Here is a 22,271-nt window from a genome sequence, read left to right on the forward strand (position 1 = left end):
CAGGTGGACGTGTGAGCTTGTTGGGAATGGCCAGCGTTACCTGAATGGTTTCAAGGCATCTGGTACAAAGGACATGCCTTGCACTAGAATCAGATGTTATGAAAAGGCCCTGAAATTTAGAGTGTGCCTACTGAGATTCACAATAATTTTATCATATATGGAAATAAAGTGCTAATTCTTCAGAGGTGAGCATGAGGAGCTTTTTAGTCTGTAGTCATTTATGTTCTCATAGTAGAAATCATCAAATGCAGATTCATAGAATTCTATATTCGACTCCATTATAAATTATAACATCTATTTTTGGCTATATGTATTTCTGTCTTATTTCATATCATATATATACATATATATTCATATATGTATACATATCTTATATGTATTCATATCTTAGTTCATCTTATTTGATGAAATATTTGAACAAATTCCAGTTCATTCTAAGTTGGATTATTTTGATGAAAGAGTGTGATGAGAAGTGTATTCATGGGTGATCCCAGGAAGCTGGAGGAGGGCATTGAGGGAAGTGACATGTGGAAGATGAGGTAGCCAAGACAGACTATGTTACGGTACTATTTATTTATGAATACGGTAAATGTCTAGGTTGTGTGTATGTGTCACATAAGTAACATCACCACATAGAGAATATCTAAGAGTGACTATCTGCATTATTCAGGAATGATCTTTGACTTAGTTACTATAGAGGCTGTCACATTTATTTTGCACCAGAACGACCTGGACCACTTGTAAAATCTCAGATTTCTAGGCCTCTTCCCATGTTACCATTTCATTATTTCTGGGCTGGGCTGTAGTCCCCCCAATTTTCTGTTCTTACAAGTTCTCAGATTATGCCAATGAGGCCTGTTTGGGGAACCTGCTTTGAGCATGACACTCTGGGGGCATCCTTATGGTTGTCCTCTTCAATGAAGTTGTTAGCCCATGAAGAATGCAGATACACAGATGGTCATGAATTGTTTTAGGTAGACTGTGGTCTTGGTTCTCCAGATGTGAAAGTGGGCTCATGTGTAGGCTGGGCTTCTGTGTTTAAACTCTGGAAGCTGGACCTGTGTACCTGGTCTTCAGTGCTCGGTTAAATACCCATTCAGGGTATATGTATGTGTCCAGGGCTGGATCTTACACACTAAGTCTTAGACCATGGAGGCTGTTGTGTGTGAAGATTTTTGGATGAAGGATTGACTGTCAGACAGAGGAGATAATCCAAGAACAGGTCTTCTGGAAGGGCCTCTTGTTGCTGTAGGTATAGGTTCAAATGTTGACTCTACCAATATTATATGATCATTAATCCTTTTTTTAATTAAACTATTTTCATCAGTTATAAAGAAAACAAACAACCTATTTCTTTTCTATGAAGAGAAAAACCCAGTTCTTCCCTAATGTGTTTCTCTGCTCTGTGTCCCTCTTACTACATAGAGCACTTCTGACACTTCTGGTCACAAATACAGAGTGGAGGTGCTTTCCCCAGAACAAAAAGCAAGTCTCCAATACCATCTGGATGTCTTACAATTTAACTTAATTTGAACACTATTTACCCAGAGATATCTTCAGGTCCCACAGTTAAGGGTTCAGTTCCACAGGACTGCCCTCCCGCCTTACATAATACTTGCAGGCACTATTCACAAGCTCAGGCTATTACCCGTATTTGTGAATGACTGGGTATAGTTTAGAGATTCCAATAATGTATTCCTTGGGTTCAATTAGTTTGCTAGAGGGGCTTGTAAACCTCAGGGAAACACGTTTACCAGCTAATTAAAGGCTATTATAGGGACACCTGGGTGGCGCAGTCCATTAAGCTTCCGACTCTTGGTTTCACCTCAGATCATGATCTCAGGGTCCTGAGATTGATCCCCGTGTGGGGCTCTGCATTCAGCGCGGTCTGCTTGAGTTTCTCCTCTCTGTCCCTCCCCACCATGTGCTCTATCTCTCTCAAATAAATAAATCTTGAAAAATAAATAAAGGTGGGCACCTGGGTGGCTCAGTCGGTTAAGCGTCTGCCTTCAGCTCAGGTCATGATCCCAAGGTCCTGGGATTGTGCCCGCCCCCCACCCCCCGTCTCTCTGTGTCTCATGAATAAATAAATAAAATCTTTAAAATAAGTAAGTAAATAAATAAATTAAATAAATAAATACATAAATAAATGCTATGATAAAGGATACAGATGAACAGCCAGATGAAGAGATACATAGTGTGAGGTCTGAGAAGGTCCCATGGTTAGAAGATTTTGTCCCCGTGGACTTAGGCAGTGTCACCTTCCCTGTGTGGATGTGTTCACCAGCCTGCAATCACTCCCGACTGTGTACTATCGGGATTGTTTGGAGCCGCTTTCATGTACGCATGACCAGTCGTAATTCCATTTGCAGCACTTCTTCCTTCTCTGGATTAAGGGGGGTGGGGACATGAAGCTGAGTTTTCCAAGATTCTGATTATGACTTGGTATTTCTCATGGCCATTCCCCAACCAGGAGCCCACCCAGAGTCCCTTCCAAAGAACAAAAAATGCTCCTACTGCTGTTATCATTTAGTAATTTGCAAGAGCTTTCAGAGCTTTGTTCCAAATATGTATGTATTCTATTATTTAACATCGGTAAGAAAGGAATAATATTAGTCCAAATTCATAAAATCATGAGAATAAAGCATTAATAACTGGACCATACATTGTAAACACTATGGAATGACTTTAGACTTTGAATTTTGTGGCTTTCATTTTTCATGGAAAACATAGCCCACAACTCCTGTTTCCATGCTGCTTTCTCTGTTTTTGAATGTAAATATTTGAACCCTGAAAATGACAGCTGAGAATCTGACAGTGGGAATGATCTTCCTGGTCCAGATTTTCCCTGGAAACCTGCAGGAGTTCTACCTCTTATGTCATCATTATTTCTCTTTACTGCATTGGAACCAGGACAAGTTTGAGAGGTTTTTCTCGGTCATCTGAATGTAGCCAAGTATTGTTCCTTTCTCTTGGTGTTATCCTAGACACCTTGGCAGCTTTTGGTTTGAAACATTTTCTCCATGATTTTGGATGCGGATGTATTTTTAGTTCCACATAGTGTCCAGAGGTGTGTCCTTTGGCAACTCTGGTTCCTTGTCTTCCAGGCCATCACCGTCAGTCCCAGAACTCCAGGTGGGCAAAGCATTAAGGAACAAACAGTCTCACATTCCATTAGCCCTTCCAGTATCCTCTGCTGGAATCTATAGGAGCTGGTAAATATCACAATTACTATGTTTGTGTGTCACAAGAAGATCAATAAATACATCACAAACACTGTAGATATTGGCACCTGTTCTGCTATATTTTGTGATAAACACGTATAGACTTTATGCAGCCTTCAGATGTACCTCAGGTGTTTTGTGTGTAGGATTCATTATGGCTGTCATTCTGTGCAAACACAAGCGTAGGGGCCAGCACCTTCATAGGAACAGTATCGTACCTAGATCCTCCCCTGAGCTAACACCTACTACCCCAAGCATTTCTGTCCTGGAAAGCACCTTTGTAACTTTTTATACCCTCTCTGCCATCACTGTATTTTTTCTCTTTTTCATTAGACCACCTGGTAGCAAGTGAACAACTTGGCCTTGATGGATGTATATTTCCCAGCTGCCAGGCCCCTTTATTCTCCTGGGTGATGACCACTGTGTATCCAGGTCCTTCTCTGTATCCTGGAGGAATTCCAAGACTTCCTCATCTCATGAGAAAATGTAGTCTGTTTTTGTCTATGTCAGTCATTTCTATATTCATGTCTCACGGTGTTATGTACAATTACAAGCCAGTCACATTGTAGGTAAAATTGTGAATAAAATAGAAAATCTGTTTCAGGGGCGCCTGGGTGGCTCAGTCGTTAAGCGTCTGCCTTCGGCTCAGGTCATGATCGCAGGGTCCTGGGATCCAGCCCCGCATCGGGCTCCCTGCTTCTCCCTCCCCCACTCCCCCTGCGTGTGTTCCCTCTCTCGCTGTGTCTGTCTCTGTCAAATAAATAAATAAAACCTTTAAAAAAAAAATCTGTTTCAGTAATAAGAAATTATAGCTGTACAATGAATCCTTTGTAATTATATAATTATCCATAGGATATGTTGTATTAATGGTCCCAGGAGATAAAGGTTACAGTTCAATCAGTAATGAAACCGTTGCTCCTGAAATAAAACAGACATACTCGAAATACATTTGAATGTGGGGATTTCAACAAATAGTTCCCTGAACCAGAACCTTCCATGTGAAAGATGGCTGGGCATTCAGTCTTGCTGGCTGCTGTCTCAGTCCTGTCGGCCTGTCAACAAGGTTATTTTGCTTTGCATGTAGGAAAGGCAAGATTAAAATACAAAGTCACACCCCTGGCAGTCTCTGGGTCACCAGAGTTTGAAAGAATATTTTGTGCACAACAAAACTGTGGAGTTTTACCCCGTATTTCTGATTACATTGTGGATGGCTGGATGGTATTTTAATCAAGTTTTTGCTACTTGTCTGGGTCTGGTCTACATACATGCCCGTCACCAGTATTTCTGGGGATATTCAGAAGCAGCTAAAAAAAGGATCACCGGTTTCCGGCTGAGTCTGGGGAGTCTGGCCTTGCTGACTGTCCTAGGCGTCCTGGGGATTGCAAACAGCTTTCTGGACGAATACCTGGACCTCAATGTTGCCAAGAAACTGAGACCCTTCTAACGTTCCCCCCTCCCTTTGCCCAAATGCTTGCAGAAGCTATTTCCACCCTGAAGGTCATGTGGTGTCAATTGATCAATTCTTAAAAAGAAAAAAAAAAATACATTTGAATGTGTATATTTTTTTTTTTAAGATTTTATTTATTTATTTGATAGAGACAGTGAGAGAGGAAACACAGTAGGGGGAGTAGGAGAGGGAGAAGCAGGCTCCCCGCCGATCAGGGAGCCTGATGCGGGGCTCGATCCCAGGACTCCGGGATCAGGACCTGAGCCGAATGCAGACCACCCAGGCGCCCCATTGAATGTGTATCTTTCAATATAAGATATTTTACTAACATATACCTGGGCATGGGGTTTTGAAGACAGTTCCACAAAGATGGTTAACGTGTTTGATGGTCCTTCAACAAACTGGCACTCCTGATCATCAATGCCAAATCTGTAAGTTTTAACGAGCATAGGCTTAAAACCTGCCACACTAGGTCCTGCCTTAGTACAACCTCAGGAAGGGAGAAGATCCTTTAGCAGTGCAAGGTTAAGACCCACAACAAATCTAGGATCATGAACACAACTACAGCTACATGTAACCCATGTTAACTGAAGTAGAGGCTTCTTACTGCAGAGAGCCCTGCCCAGGGACAGGATACATCACACTTGCATCAGAGGATGCTGCTCCACCAGGACAGGTCTGTGCTCTACCTGATGACCCAGACTCAGCCTAAGGTTTCCACTACCTGGATCCCTGTGGGGGCATCAGTTCAGTCTCACTGGGGACATACTTTCCAGTATCAGGGACTCTTTGGAATATATAGGGATGTCCTGTGTAGACTGTGTAGAATTTGAATATGTTTCCCATTCAGAGAAAGAGGAGTGAGTCATCCAGGGTCCTCTCCTCCCTCCATAGAAGAAATCGCCTTCGTGGTCCAGGTGGGAGTCCCTCCTATGGTTAAAGAACACTGAGCAGGTGTAGAGATGCAAATAGGTTAGAAACTGATTGTTTCCGTGGCAGTCGAGTCATGATCCATAACATCCAGAAATTTTTAGAGCAAATGGGTACATTTTCGAATTCAGGATTGTGGAGTCAATGGAAGGAAGCAGTGGTATACCGGGGACTTTACTTCAGTTGAGTCAGTTCCCTCTCTGTGTTGTGGTGTGAGTTCTGGTGTCACCTTTGATGGGTCATCCATGGACCAAAGAATTCTTAGTAGCAGTAGCATTTGTTTTGCATTCTTGTAAGAATAAAAGCTTTCTAATATAATTGCCCCCAAAAATGCTAAGTGTTTATGTTAAGTTGCTTTTTATTTTATTTTCTGAAATAGGAATGAGACTAAATAGATTAAAACAATATGAACTCTGGGTGTTGAATTTCTCTGGGAAGGCTTAGGAGTGACAGGCCTAGACATACCCCAGAAGCAGGGAGATCAGAGCCTACAGCCAGCTCCCTCCCAAGCCCAAACCAGATCCACCCCCTTCTGAAGCTGTGTGCAGGTCTGGCCTGGCTCTGGAGCTCCTCCCTTCCCAGGACAGATTGGAGATCCGATTCTGAGTGGCTGTTCCTTTCATCTCTCCAGGGCTGGTGCTCACAATTCCCAAAACCCAGAATCCTATAAATGGGAGCAAAGGACTAAATATTTTTGCCTTCATTTCTGTTTTTATCATTAAATCATGTGCTTTACCAGCTTTTCACCCAGAATCCTGTTTTTCATTCCTGCAGATTGAGTAGTTGCTCAAGTAACAAAACATAAATCTATGTATACATTATGACATGATTAAAACAATCTAGCTAATTAACATGCCCATCACCTCATAGTGTTACGATTTTTGATTTCTGATTTTTTAATTAATTTTTGTTGAGAACATTGAAGATATATTCTCTTAGAAAATATCAAGTATAATAATAGACACAGAATTATCTGTATTCACCATGCTGTACTTTAGATCCCCAGAATTTATTTGTCTTGCATAAATAAAATTTTGTACTATATGACCAACATCTCCCACTTCGCCCTCAGCCATGTCCTGAAATTGCAGTTTTACTCTGCTTTTAGGAGTTCAACTTTATTAGATTCCAGATATAATTGAGATAAAGCAGTATTTGCCATTTTCTGCGGCTTATTCCACTTACAATAAGATCCTCCAGGCTCACCTACTTTGTCTGAAATGGAAGGATGTCTTTCTTCTTTTTTTAAGACTGAATGTTGCATCCATATATCTTATGTATTACTTACGATACATAATATATTCTATGATATATGCATTTTATATCTTAAATAATATTATATAATGCATATATGTTATATTTTCTTTAACCACTCCTAGAACGCAGGAAAACTACAGGGAGATGACACTTTCTATTTGCTAGAATGACTAAATTTGAGAAAAAAATAAATTTGTTAACACCAATGTGGAGGAATTAAAATGACCATACGTTGCTGATGAGTGTGGATAAAGTACAGGAAAACTGGCATTTACTTATAAAGTCAAACATTTTCTATCCTATAATGTGAACACAAGAATGAAAACTCTCTGAACTACTAATCTACCTTTCTGTATTTTTCCATTCATCCATATTTTGTTCCTATTATATAAAAACTTTTTTTTTTTTTTTTTTTTGCTGGGTACAGTATACTTTATTCTGGTATATGATAAGGTAGGGCTCCCCCAGTCCCTCCCCTTCTTCAGGGGGTCTGAGATGGTAATTGGAGATCAGGAGATTCTCAGTGTGTTGGGGGATGACTTGGGGCAAGGACTCCCCAGCCGCTGAGGGCCTCTCTCTTCCTCTTGATCTTGCTCAGGCTGGTGGTCCAGAGGGCTCTTAGTCCTTGGAGGCCACGTGGACCATAACGTTTGGCTACAGTTGCTATAGCCAAATTTATTGTCATACCAGGAAATGAGCTTGACAAACTGGTCATTGAGAGCAATGCCAGCCCCAGAATCAAAGGTAGAAGAGTGGGTGTCCCTGTGAACGTCACAGGAGACAACCTGGCCTTCAGTGTAGCTGAGAATGCCCTTGAGAGGGCCATCCAGTGCCTGCTTCACCACCTCCCTGATGTCATCATATTTGGCAGCTTTTTCCTGGTGGCAGGTCAGATCCACAAATGACACACTGGGGGTAGGGACACAGAAGGCCATGCCAATGAGCTTCCCATTCACCTCAGGGATGTCCTTGCAGTGCTGGTAGAATCAGGGATAATGTACTGGGCAACCCCTCAGCCATCATGCCACAAATTCTCAGAGGCTGTCCATGGTCATCTGGGTAGCAGTGATGGCATGACCTGTGGTCATGAGTCCCTCCGTGATGCCAAAGTTGTCATGAATGACCTTGGCTAGAGGGGCCAAGCAGTTGGTGGTGCAGGAGGCATTGCTGACAATCTTGAGGGAGTTGTCATATTTCTCATGGTTCATGCTTATCACAAACATGGGGGCATCAGCAGAAGGGACAGAGATGATGACCCACTTGGGCCCACCATTCAAGTAAACCCCAGCCATCTCCATGGTGGTGAAGATCCCAGTGGACTCAACAACATACTCAGCACCAGCATCACCCTTTTTGATGTTGGTGGGATCTCACTCCTGGAAGATAGAGATGGAGTTTCCATTGATTACAAGTTTCCCATTCTCAGCCTTGACTATGCCGTGAAATTTGCCATGGGTGGAGTCATACTGAATATGTAGACCATGTAGTTGAGATCAATAAATGGGTTATTGATGGCTACAATATCCGCTTTGCCAGATTTAAAAGAGCCCTGGTGACCAGGTGCTCAATTGGCCAAATCTGTTTACCCCAACCTTCACCATCGTGTCTTGGGGATGCGGCTTGCACTATCAGAAGACATGGCTGTCTGCTGATTGAGGGGGAGCAGAGAGCCACAAACATTTTTTTTTTAATCGATAGGGAAACAGGAGGCAAAGCAGATACGTGGGGCCCAGTATGTACATCTTCATGGTTATTATAGGACATCTAGTGCCCAGCTCGCAGGGTATTATGGGGATGAAATCATATGTGTGAAGTCGCCAACACGGTGCACCATAACTTCCTTGTGAACAGAAAATCAGTGCTCAATCAACATTGCAGTAATCAATGTATTACATTGTTTTCCAGATAGAGACTTGCTTAGACATTTGTGCATTCAGTAGCCTTCTTTCTGTAAACTTTTTTTTTCTTTCTGTATACTTTAAAGTGCTATGTAAGATGTGGTCCTTCAGGATGGTGGTTGTACTCTTTGCTGGGAACCCACAGTAAACTCACAACAGTGAAAAGTAAATGATAAACTCTTTCCTGGGAACTCCCCAGGAGTTGTTTGTGTTGACGTAGATGGTGGGTGTGGGGGGCTCAGGTGAGCTGTGCCCGCATTCTCTAGTGTAGCCACTAAACGAGGGTCTCCAGGAGCAGCATCAGCACTAACAAGTACTTGGGAAAGATGGCAATTCTCAGACCCCATTCCAAACATGCAGAATCACCATTTCTTCTGTGGAACCTGGAACACCAAATGATTTCTATGCACATTAAAACTTGAAAGCACATCATTGCTTATCAGCCTGGGTTTACAGTAAAGATCCCATGGTGAGTTTTAAGAACCACCATCACCTGGGCCCTCTGCCAGAGTCTATTGGTCAGGGTGAGAACATCAGTGCTGCTTTAACTATGTGCTTCAGGTGCTTCTCGGGTAGACCAGGGTGAAGCCCAAGGATTCGAAGGTATATTTGTGAAAGCTGACTCCAGCTTTCATTTGAAGAGAAGGTAACAGACTGGTCTGGAATTGGAAGGGGCAGGTCAGTGCAGCCCACGTTTCTTGTGGCAGGATTTGTGGCTGTCTGTGGGAGGGGAAGACATCTGAAACCGGGGAAGGAGAAACTCACATGCAAATGTCCATATAGGAGCTCTTCTTTTCTGAATCTTTCCTGTGACAAAGTAGAGGTTGGCCTTTTGTGCAGTTCAAGATCCTTCTGTCTCTGAGCTGATGATAGCAGGTAATGAGGCCGTGTTGAGGCCTTTAAAGGCATACACGTGTGATTTCTTTACATAATATCACCCGAGAAAACAATCAAGAGCAAGAGGGAGAGGAAGAAATGGCTGCTTCTCAGGTAAGTTTCGTCTTGACTTAGCTCAGGGCCGTGTCCCCATTTCTTACCCAAATGCCATGTGTTTAGAATTTGCACATTTACTTCTCTACCTCTTGTCCTTCCTAGCAAATTTGTTTTGGACTGCTATTTATCCTTTTAATGATAGTCAAAGTCAGCCCGTTAGGATATTCCCATCTTACATCCTTGGGGCCGTCTCTCCATTCTCTCCAACTGGGCTTTCTATGCAGCATGAAGAATTCCTACCATGAATTCATGACCTGCAAGTATTGAAAATATTCCCTTTGTGACAGATCAACTTGGGGATGTGTTGATACCCAAGATCCTCACTGGGGATTTGTTGGATTTTGGAATCTCAATGAAGGAGGAAATATGTAATATTTAGATTCCGTCTGGGTGTAGCCTGAGTCTATATAAACTGAACGACCATGAACAAACAATCCAGGTGGCTATCAGGCCCAGAATAAGTCAATGTTCTGAAAAAGAAAGCCTTGCTGTCTAGATTGCTTCAACGAAGGAATTACTATTTGAAATACATGAAAGATTACAGGATATGGGAGCTATCTCTGGCTTGAAATCTCATAAAACTGCTATATTTTCATGATTGGAATCATCATATGATTTGTTTGTTTTGTAAACTTTATCACAATAGTAAAGAGTCCTCCGTGCATCAGGCCACTGATACCAGTTTGTCTTGTTAACTGATGTTAACTTTGTTCACTTGGTTCGGGGTCTTTCTGCTAGATTCCCCCGGAAAATGCGGGCTCTCACCTTTCTTTACAGGAGATCTTGGCCTTTGCAAATAAAGGTACTAAATGGCCTTTGGTTTCATGAGTTTCCATATAATTCTGCATAGTGTCACAGATATGCTCTCCTTTATTGCCTTTTTTTTATTTTCAGCAGAATGAAACAAGTACTTTGTAATTTCTGTATATTCAAGTTTCTTAAAATTCTGTAGTGTAATTCAGCACAAATGACAAATGCCTGATTATTTCCTTGAAATAACATTTGTTGGTGTAAGGAAGGAAGTATTCTTGATGTTTTGTCTTGATTTCAGCCTTACCATTCCCTGAGGTTATCTGTAAACTTCACTCTAGTTTAGTGATAATTCTACAAACTAACAGGCATAAAACACTGTTGCCCACATCTTAAAATCAAGTATCTATTCCTCATTTCTGATTCAGCAGTACTTGGAAGTGGAGTTCAGGAGCTGAACATTGAAAATCCTTCCTAAGTGTTCTAAAGAGGCCATCAGGAAACAGTGTTTGGAGAAATAATTTTCTATATGCTTCTGTAATGTGCTCTCGTCTCTACCGAACATAGTGCTGGATTTGAAATTGTAGATTCTCTGGCAAGAGTCATGCTTCTTTTTCTTGTCAATAGGTCTTGCTGTCTGTAGTCTGGATCTGGTCAACTTCTTTGGAAAAGTAAAGAACCCAGCACATGAAGAGAAAGGAGACAGTAGCCACACACCCAGGTAGGTGGGAATGAATGAAGCAGATGACACAGGTGGGGGCCAAAGGTCAGAGGAGAAAACTTGACCTTAAAATGTGGTTTGGGATGCTCTGCTTGAATGGAATGATTCTGGAAGCCAACGTTTAATTCTCTGGTGGTCACAGAGGGACATCTCCTGTCCCACTCTTCACATGCTCCTACATCCTCTAAGGACTTCCCTTCTGTTCTAGTGTCTTCCATGGCATTCACAGTGAAATCCAAAAGCCTCCCCATGGCCACTGAGGGTGTATGTGACCCAATTACTATTCCATTGCTTTCGGGGGTATGGGAAAATCTGCACACACAGGGAGTTTCTAAGTGGAGGCCCCAATGTGATTTACTCCTTTCCCAATCCTGGGTGCACTTGTCTCCTGGAGACATGCACAGATTCTCATACAACATCATGAATGCGGGGGTATTGCGAGGACTGACCCTCCCCTATCAAATCTTATGCAGAGTAGCCTTCCCTATGGAGGTTTCCCCATTGACCAGACTCTGTGCTCTGTCTTTAGAAATGTACCTGGGAGCTTCAGTGTTTACATTGGCCTCACAGTGGAATATGCTGGGCCCCTTCATTAAGACCTAACTGATGCTAGGCCCTATCAAGGACTAAGTGACAGAATCTTTGTGGTTGGGACGCTGGACATGGTAGTTCTAAAAACTACACAGGAGATCCCAACATGAAGCCATAGCTGAGAACTACTTTTCAAACATTGTTTGTCAAAATTTCATGAATATACAAACCATTTGAAGTTCCCATTAAAAACAGAATCAGGGGCCCCATACTCTGGTATCATGACTCCCTAGGTGTGGATGAAGCCCATTAGTGTGTATTTTTAACACTCATTGAGGTTGCTGTCCCCAGACTTCATTTCCAGTAGCATTATGTTAGAGCAGAAGAGCACATCTGAGTCCCTTATACCAAACTATCCTTTCTCAACACAAATACTGCCCTTCTCAGTGATGACTACTAACAGCTTCTGGAAAGATGACATTCTCTGCTCATCCCATACAAGTTAGGAAGGGACTAGATAAGGTTGTGTTGTCTGAGCAAAGTTGTTTTGGATAAATAGTATGTGCTCATTCATGAAAGGAGTGTTTATTGAGCATCTACTACATACTCCAGGTATATGAGGACGCACTGTGTCCAGGATACTGTGCTGGGAATCTTATATGCATTCTGCATGTTAATCGTTCTAGAGCCCTGGGAATTGGGTGCTATATGATCATTTTTTCCAGAAGGATTTGGATTCTGGGTGTGCCTCCCTGGGATTGTAGAGGTTCTTTCTCTTCTTTTTCATTATCATTAATCTTAAAAATAATGTTGGGTGTTATAGCCCAAATATAGAGAGCAGACTGGGAGATAGGAAGGGTGGATTAGAGGCTCTGAGACAAATTTGAGGGGTCCATCATTTGCATTTATGTATTTGATTAATTTTAATGTGTGGACTACCAGTGGACATCTCAGGAACGGAGAGTGGGATGCTATGCGTTATCTTGGAAGCAGTGTTTTAACCAGAAAGGTGAAACTGCCTCCCCAAATTTTAAGTCTCTTGCTTGCTTTATCTGAGTCTGCGCCTCAGGAAAGTGTGAATGCCAGTTTGGGCCACCCAGGTGGAGCTGCCAGGAACTCTGTTCTCTGAGCTGTTCTGAGAAGGGAGGCACAGGGACTGACAGTGGAGCCGTGGAGGGCAATTTCGTGGTCTAAGGTTATTTTCCACAGAATCTGAACGGACAATTCCCTGTAAGTCTCCGTAATCCCCATTTAGGCAGAGGGACTATTCCCGATGTAATTTCTGGGCACCTGAGCTCTGTGCACACAATGCTAGGTCCAGAATAAGAAACAGGAATCCGGGGGCTTCAGTGGGTCCACTGGAGGAGGGATTGACCGGCGCCATATGCATTCATATTGCACAGGGTGATCATGGATGTCCAGTCCCTGATCTCCGTCTGTTCTGGGATCCTCTGCACTGTGGCAGATGACATACTCAGGACCTTGAGGGGTTCACCTCTGTTTTCAGTGTGCACATGTGTGAAGTTTTGACAATAGGAAAGGCGGAAACGGGAGACGGCAGGTAAACTCTGGGTGCAATAACAATGTTGGTCAGAGGGAGGACTGGGCTGAACATAGACTCTGGTCCCAGCTTGCCTGAACTGTGAACTCAGATGTGTGGGCTTGGTTGAGATGAGATTCAGGTGTGGTGCTCTGGAGCCCGGCTGGTGAAGGGAAGAGCACGCGACTGCAGGTTTGGGTCCAGAGAGCAGCTGTGCGCGCCACAAATCCTCTGTGCGCATGCGCAGCATTTGTTGGGCAACTCTATCTGCGCAGGCGCTCTGGGGAGCCATTACCAAGGGTGAAGTCTGGGGAAGTGAGGGCAGAATCGCATTGGTGTGTTGTGCGCATGTGCAAAAGTGAGCGGAGCAGGGCGGGCAAATCTGTTGCCCTGTCTTCTGCCCACTTGCAATGTGGGTAAGGAGTTTAGGCCACTTGAGAAACTGGTCAAAATGAAAGGTGGTACTGTGTGATCTTTAGAGATGAAGTGATATACATTCAAATTTTCCAGAGTAAATTTGACCAGTAGGTTTGTGTTTTCAAATGGTTAGTCTTGCGCCACCTGTAGGAGGTTGCAATGAGGTCTTTATGGAGAGGTTGTGGAAGGGCGGTATTTGATTGGATATGCCCTAAGCAGTTGCCTTATTTTTGGAAGGCCTAGTTGACGTAATTGTTTGTTCTTAAGTTCATTTTCTTCCTTTCCAGTGCAGTGACTGTGAATTAAGTTGCGGTTTGCTTACAGAGGCTACCGAGACATTAAAGCCCCCTGAGTCTATGGCTTCCCTGTTTAATTTTTTTAATAGTGGAAACACAGTTGGTGGGATATTATGTGTTTGTGTGTGTGTGTGTGTGTTTTAATCGATTTGCAAGGGTAGTTCAACAGTTGTCCACTCATTGAAAGAACGCACAGTCATGATGGTGCAACAATTTCATGTCCCAAAACCACCCAGTAAGTTACATGTGTACAAATCAAAGATCCACATTTCATGTGTGTGATAGCAGGAGACAGATACATTTGTGTGTGAACACTGAAGGAAGTGTTTCAACAAGTGTGTTACATTTACAATTACAGTGGGATATGTTTTAGAAATGCAATAGATGACACCACCTTCATATGGCATTGATTAAGGAAAGCAATTTTTTTAAAAGATTTTATTTATTTATTTATTTGACAGAGCACAAGTAGCGGGAGATGGAGAAGCAGACTCCCTGCTGAGTAGGGAGCCAAGGAAAGCAATTTTATTGGCAGTAATATTGATATGGCAATATTTATGCAAACATTAAGTGCAAAATATTTTAATTTGTATGTGTGTTACACAATGTCAAATGGAACTTCACAGGGCGCCTGGGTGGCTCAGTCATTAAGCGTCTGCCTTCGGCTCAGGTCCTGATCCCAGGACCAAGCCCTACATGGGGCTCCCTGCTCTGCGGGAAGTCTGCTTCTCCCTCTCCTATTCCCCCTGCTGTGTTCCCTCTCTCGCTGTGTCTCGCTCTGTCAAATAAATAATTAAATTAAAAAAAATAATAAATTAAAAAAAAAACCCCAAAACAAATGGAACTTCACACACACTCTGTAATTGCACAAGAAAAAGGATACACCTCATACTGATGAGCTGTTATGACAAGATCAAAGTGTTACTGCCTTGGGGCACTGAATGAGGATTTTTACTTTATTTAAGTGTAAAATAAGAATTATACAATATAAACGTACAAAATAGTTAATGTTATGTCTATGTGTAGATGTTTTCTATCTCTACTGTGACAAATCTCCACACATTTAGGAGCTAAAAAAGAACACTCTGCTGATTATATATTTGAATTTCAGTGGGCTTTCCAGGTTTTCTGCTTAGGGTCCTATAAAGTGAAAATCAAGGTTTCATGAGGCATGAGATTTTCTCTGCAGCCTCTAGGGGATTATCTGCTTCCAGGACCATTCAGGTTCTTGACAGAATACACCTTTAAAGATATTTACTTATTTATTTAGAGCAGGAGCAGTGGGATGGGCAGAGGGAGGAGAGAGAGAATCTCAAGCAGACTCTGTGCTGAGCCTGGAGACTGAGTCGGGGCTCAATCTCACAACCCTGAGATTATGACCTGAGTGAAATCAAGAATCAGACACTCAGCCACCTGAGCCACCCAGGCACCCTGACAGAATCCACCTTTAAAGACAACTGCAGTTGATTCTAATCCTTATGAAGGGACTCATCTGCCTCCTGTGTACAGACCTGAATTTTATTCTGATCTACTGGATTCAGAAAAGCCAATATAATTGATTGTTGGTGTCTTCTAGCAAGTTTTCTAGCATCTTGCCAAAAGTTACACGTCTTTTTCTTTAGATCCTGTTCATGATATTTCCGTTGGGCTAATTTCATCAAATGTTTGGCCTGGCCCTCACTGCAAGCATGTGGACCAATTGATATAAATCTGAAAAACCAGCTTGGCAACTTTGAATCAATATGTTAAATTCTTCTGCAAACCTATGGAGCTCCTCAGTCACTTCAGGGAACTCTTCATTGCTCAAAGTTCACCCTTATTACAGTGAACATAAACTGTGTCCACTTAGATCTTCAGAAGGTTTAACTTTTAGGGGGCAGATTTTAATAGGTTCAGGAGCGGAGGTAGCAGAGGGAACTTCAGAGGAAAAGGAAGGTGCAAAAGATAGAATGAGAGTGGAGATGAAGAAGGGAGAGCACAGAGGAAGATGGTTTTGGACATGGGGCCTGAGCACAGGATGGCTTCCTAGCGACTGTTGACAAAGAAGGTGGGGGAGGGGAAGAATAGGCCTCAGAAGCCCTTTTCTGTGTTTGTAATTGTTTTCTTACCTTTTTCAGTTGAAAAATTATATATTGGTATGAGGCAATATGATGTTCCTGATAGGGTTTGGAACCTTCAAAATACCAATTAAAATAGGAATCCCATTCAGTTTTGTCAATTTCAGAACCATGTTTTTCCACCTCATCTTTGATAAAAGTAACTTTGGAAAGAGCAAAGAATCCAGTTATGGCAGTTGAAGTTCTAAATTACTTCTTGTTAAGTCAGTCCGTTTATATACAAAAGCCCATGAGGAGGGAAAGTTTTTTTTATACATAAGAAAGGCATCTCTTCCTTACACTGGAATAAAGGAGTATCTTGGAGCAAGATCAAGTCCATGTAAGATCAAGTACATCTCTTTCTGTTGGGTCTGAAACTGACTTCCAGTGGTAGGGGGCAAGAGGGCTCTTCCTGCCAAAGACCTCTGACTCCATTTTAGTGAGGTATCCCATGACTAATTTTCACAGTTGGAAAGGAAAATTTGCTTTGTTCAGGAGGCTGGCCAATGGGGAACATGGTAGATTCGTGTCCAAAGACAATATACAAAGTCACAGACCAAGCAGCAAGTGTTTAAGGGGGAGGCACACAAAAGTAGTGAGTTTTTTTTTTTTTTTTTTAAGATTTTATTTATTTGACAGAGAGAGCACAAGTCGGCATAGTGGCAGGCAGAGGGAGAGGGAGAAGCAGACTCCCTGCTGAGCTCGATCCCAGGACCCTGGGATCATGACCCGAGCCAAAGGCAGTCGCTTAACCGACTGAGCCACCCAGGTGCTCCGAGAAGTAGTGAGCTTTGACATGCCGGGGAAGTGGTGCTACAATGCTTCATCATCCTTGATCTCTCAAAGGAGACTCACTAGCATCAGGGATGCCACTTTCTAGCATGGTGAAGCTTGATCTTCTAGGAACATTGGGTTCTTGGTTTCCCTAGCATCAGAGGTCAGTTGATCTCAAGAACCTACAATTAGTCAAGCCTTAAGTTAGCATAGGTGAGTGAGTTAGACGTATGTAGTCAACCATGCTGGGAGTAGTTATAGCTTGGAAAGTTTATATTTGGAAAATAACATAGATATATTATTAATGCAGTATGTATTGAGCTTTTACTCTGTGCACACACATAGGATCACTGGTGCTGTGGGACCTCAGGAACATGTAGGTGAGTTAATCCTCATAATATTTGAGGGGTTGGTACTAGATGTCCCCTATTTTCCCTGAGAATGTAGATGCTGGGCCCTGCCTTTTTGCTTCTTTTTCTTCCTTAACATTAAGTGTATAAAATAGGAGCTAAGTATAGATTGGAGGAATATATAAAAACAAACTGGAACTTAAAAGGAAGTTCTCATTGTTGACTAAGAATCAAATTGTCATGAGATAAACAGGAGAAAATCAAATTCAAACCATATGTATGGAGGGGCGCCTGGGTGGCTCAGTCGTTAAACGTCTGCCTTCGGCTCAGGTCATGATCCCAGGGTCCTGGGATCGAGCCCCGCACCAGACTCCTGCTCAGCGGGAAGCCTGCTTCTCCCTCTCCCACTCTCCCTGCTTATGTTCCCTCTCTCACTGTGTCTCTGTCAAATAAATAAATAAAATCTTTAAAAAAAAAAAAAACCCCATATGTATGGAGACTCCACACAGATGTGAAAGTTTCAAAGACTGGCAAAGTAAGGTATATAAGTCTTTGAGGAGAAAATCAGAAGAAAAGGAAGAAGAGGGGAGAAGTCTGGGAACTCCAAGGGAAGAGATATAATTCACAAGAAGAAAAAATGCGTAAATATTTCGTAAAATATTATTCTCTTGGCTACTCAAAAAAATAGGACAGGGCACCTGGGTGTCTCAGATGGTTGGGCGTCTGCCTTCGGCTCGGGTCGTGATCCCAGGGTCCTGGGATCGAGTCCCGCGTCGGGCTCCCTGCTCCTTGGGAGCCTGCTTCTCCCTCTGCCTCTCTCTCTCTCTGTCTCTCATGAATAAATAAATAAAATCTTTAAAAAAAAAAAAAGGACAGAGAATTTGGCTCAAACAGGTCTTATTAGGTTCCTTTGTGTTTTTCGTACCTAGAATATTATCATAAGGTAGTTATGTATGTTGATAGCTCTCATCCTGGGGCAGCTTCTCTACCTAAATTATTTTTAGTCAGGAGGGTGGAAAAGACTTTTCCTTAATCTGCTGGATTTTGATTGCTTTTTTTTTTTAAAGATTTTATTTATTTCTTTGAGAGAGAGAATGAGATAGAGAACATGAGAAGGGGGAGGGTCAGAGGGAGAAGCAGACTCCCCGCCGAGCAGGGAGCCCGATGTGGGACTCGATCCCGGGACTCCAGGATCATGACCTGAGCCGAAGGCAGTTGCTTAACCAACTGAGCCACCCAGGCGCCCTTGATTGCTTTTTAACTTAAATAATATTTCTCCCGAAGTGGTCCATCATGGGGCAGCTTGTGCTTTGCCCATACAATCTGTAGGATATTTTGTTGAATTAAATAAGACACGGAAGAAAGAAATACTGTATAAAATCACATGGAATCTGAAAAAAGTGAAATCATCAAAGTGAAGATTAGAAGGTTTGTTGCCGGCAACTGCCAGTGAAGGAAATTTTGAGATGTTGGTCAAACGGTAACGTGAAATTAATTGACACTCTCACTAAAATGGAGTCAGGAGGTTTCAGCAGGCGGGGCTCTCAAGCCCTATGACTCAAGTCACTGGCAGATCCAACAGGAAGGGAAGGTCTTGACATTATACAAACTTGACCCTGGAGATGGACTATACTATTCCAGCCAGAGGGAGATGTGCTTTTCTTATCCCTCCGAGGCAACCACTGAAAAATCACCATCCTTCAAACCACGATTTTACTCCAAAGAACTTTAGTGTGTGACAGAGTTCTCAACTTACCCCTTCTCTCCTCAAACAAGCATCCTCCTTCTTTGTCTCCTAGACTTGCCTATCATTTTGCCATAGCCTGTATGTCCCTAATTTGATACTGTTATTCTTGAATAAACCCATCTTTTTGCGGAAGAAATAACTGGCAGTTTTTATTTGTTTATTTTTATTTATTCTTTTATTTGTTTACTTATTTTTAGAACAAGAGCACGAGCAGCGTGTGTGGGGGGGGGTAGAGAGAGGGGTAGAAGGAATCTTTAGCAGTCTCCACGCTCATCGAAGAGCTGTTGGAGGGCTCAGTCTCATCACCCTGAGATCTTGATGTGAGCCGAAATCCTGTCAGATGACCAACTGACTGAGACACTGAGCCACCCCGGCAGTTTTTATTTTTAATGTTAAATATAACAACACTCAGGACACCTGGGTGGCTCAGTTGGTTGGAAAGCCAGCTCTTGATTTCGGTCTAGGTCAAGGTCTCAGGTTACAGGGATTGAGGCCCATGTTGGGCTCTGCCCTCAGTGGAGAGTCGGCTTGGAGATTCTTTCTCTCCTTCTGCCGCTCCTCTTCTTGCTCTCTCTCTCTCTCTCTCTCTAAAATAAATAAATAAATAAATAAATCTTTAAAAAATCCATAAATATAACAACACTCACTTAGGATGAATAAATACTGGTGTTCCATTGTGCAGCACACTGACTATAGTGATGTATTTTACACTTGAAATTTGCTAGAATGCATCTAAATAAAGCATTATCAGCACACAAAAATCTTAACTATATGGAGTGATGGATATGTTCATGAGCTTCATTATGGTAAACGTTTTGTAGGTAAATAAGGTTAAGGGGGGGCGCCTGGGTGGCTCAGGCGTTAAGCGTCTGCCTTCGGCTCAGGTCATGATCCCAGGGTCCTGGGATCGAGCCCCGCGTCGGGCTCCCTGCTCGGCAGGAAGCCTGCTTCTCCCTCTCCCACTCCCCCTGCTTGTGTTCCTGCTCTCGCTATCTCTCTGTCAAATAAATAAAATCTTTAAAAAAAAAATTAAAAAGGAAATAAGGTTAACGGTCCACAGAAAAAGGGAGAAAAGACAAAGATTCCTTCACATAAGAGAAGTCACTTTAGGGGCGCCTGGGTGGCTCAGTTGGTTAAGCGACTGCCTTCGGCTCAGGTCATGATCCTGGAGTCCCTGGATCGAGTCCCACATCGGGCTCCCTGCTCGGCAGGTAGTCTGCTTCTCCCTCTGACCCTCCTCCCTCTCATGCTCTCTCTCTCTCATTCTCTCTCTCTCAAATAAATAAATAAAATCTAAAAAAAAAAAAAAAGAGAAGTCACTTTAGGCCCCCAGCCATTTTATGATGTATGACTGCTTATGATCTATGCCGGCACCACTTACCCAAGCACCTCTGTGATGAATGTCCTGGAATATGTCAAAATTACAGAAAGACCTCAGTAGTTAATGATTTTAAGGCTGCAAAAGAATGTAAATACAAACAGCCACCACAAGCCCAGAAGATAGTCTAACCATACCAGAGACAATTAATCCATGGTAAAACTCCCATTGCTGTTTCCAAAGTAAAGATTGTCTTAACAGAGATTCTGTAGTGGCTCTTGTGGGAATTAAATCCCTTTGAGCACACAAATAATAAAGGAGCCAGAGAACTGATGATCCCCACCCTTACAGGTCCTTTGACTTCAATCAACTGGGGCCTGGACTCTGTCAATTTAGGATGCCTTTTGATGGATTTCATTCTGAAATGGCCTTTTCCAGGCCCCTTGATGAATATGCATGTGCTATTAGCTTAAAACTCACCCAATTTTGTTGTTTGGGGAGCTAGTATTGGGAAATGTCCCTGGTGTTCTCTTCACTTGATACAAGTAAAACCTGTATTTTTCTTATTTTTGTCTTGGCGGTGTTTTTTGGCTCAACGCCCACCATGAGGTGAAACCAGTTTCAGATGATAATTTCACCACGTATGTGGATATTTACTGTTTTAACCCTCAGCAACAACTGGATGTTCATAAATGGAAAACAAGGTCCTGAATGAGTACTTAAAATTAGCACTGACTTTAATGACAAAGACAGACATTTAGGCACTCAAAGACATTTCTCTGCTCCCATGTATCTGCTCTTGGGTTTCAGCAAAAAGTGAGCACCTAACATTGAGACTAGGAATAAGCAGCCAAAGAAAATTTAGCTCTCCTTCTATTTGTTCAGTGAGGGGAGAGTCTAGAGTAGGGACAGACCTAGAAAATCTTCAGAAGAAGGTGAATCTGGGTGGGGCTGTGGACGGTGAGGATTGTGTAGAGGACAATGGCAGACTGCCCTAAAATGTACCCCTTGGCTGTATTGATTATTTTGAAATAAAAGCTACTTAGGAAACAGCCAATGCAAAAAAAGAACACTCTGATCACCATTTGTGTCCAGAAAGCAGGAAATCAATCTCTCATGTAATGGATAACTTTCTTGCACAGAGAGAGAAAGAGGTATTCTTATCTCCATGGATAGGGAATTAGGAGCTGAGAAATTTGCATGAACAAACTTGTTACTTTTCACTACTTTACTTCCACTACCTAAATTCTGCTCAGAATTCCATACTAATTGAAGGCCCAAACAGGAGTTTTCTTTATGCTGTCAAATTCTCACAGATGTATTGTCTCTTCTTTTTCCCGAAAACACCGTAAAAACTATCTACATCAGTTATTTCTATGGGTCTCAATTTCATGATTGGCTTTTTGGGTGCATGTAATTATACTTTTTTTTTTCCCTCCTGTAATCTATCTCAGTCAATTTGATTCTTAGACCAGCTAAAATAATCTTAAATGGTAATGGAAAATTATTTCTCCCCAACAATTTTTCCATAAAATCCTAAATATCATAAGTTCAGTGTTGAAACCCTGTCCATGCCTACCTCAAAAGAAGCATTCTACTTACATACATAATAAGATTCTTGTGCATCTGAGTTAAGCATATTCTAAATTTGAGGGATTTTCATAACATCTCATTATAGTGAAAAAGGTGATGGCCATCGTGTCAGACATGGTGACACAGTGTGGGTAAAAATGGCCATTTTTAATGATGTTCTTGGGTGTCCACTTACGCTACACACACGGTGTTGCTTAAATGCCATCGGAGAGAGCTCTGGTCAGTGAGATGGAGAAGCGCCCACGGAGGCAGGACTGCCCTGGATGAAAAAGAAATAACTTCCAATCAAAATCTCTATGTGCTATCAGATTTTTTTCTTACTCCTTCTTAATCTTGAAACAGGGTTTGGTACCTAGTGGTAGGGCAACCATTTGGGGGCCATGAGAGAT

At 42.3% G+C, this 22,271-nt stretch overlaps 1 protein-coding gene and 2 pseudogenes across 4 annotated transcripts in view; 2 read left to right on the plus strand and 1 right to left on the minus strand.

Annotated features, from left to right (window-relative positions):
- LOC116622203 (putative protein ZNF720) overlaps positions 1–22,271 on the plus strand; it is a 132,976-nt gene that overhangs the window by 41,679 nt on the left and 69,026 nt on the right. For all 4 annotated transcript variants that reach the window (XM_032388473.1, XM_032388470.1, XM_032388471.1 and 1 more), the window contains exon 2: positions 11,127–11,220. The gene's annotated coding sequence lies outside the window, so the exon portion shown is untranslated. The remainder of the gene's footprint in view (positions 1–11,126; positions 11,221–22,271) is intronic.
- Positions 3,991–4,726, plus strand: LOC116622215 (annotated as a pseudogene).
- On the minus strand, positions 7,477–11,119 carry LOC116622209 (annotated as a pseudogene).

Source organism: Phoca vitulina, unplaced genomic scaffold (genome assembly GCF_004348235.1).
Source record: "Phoca vitulina isolate PV1807 unplaced genomic scaffold, GSC_HSeal_1.0 scaffold52, whole genome shotgun sequence".
Classification (NCBI taxonomy): domain Eukaryota; kingdom Metazoa; phylum Chordata; class Mammalia; order Carnivora; family Phocidae; genus Phoca; species Phoca vitulina.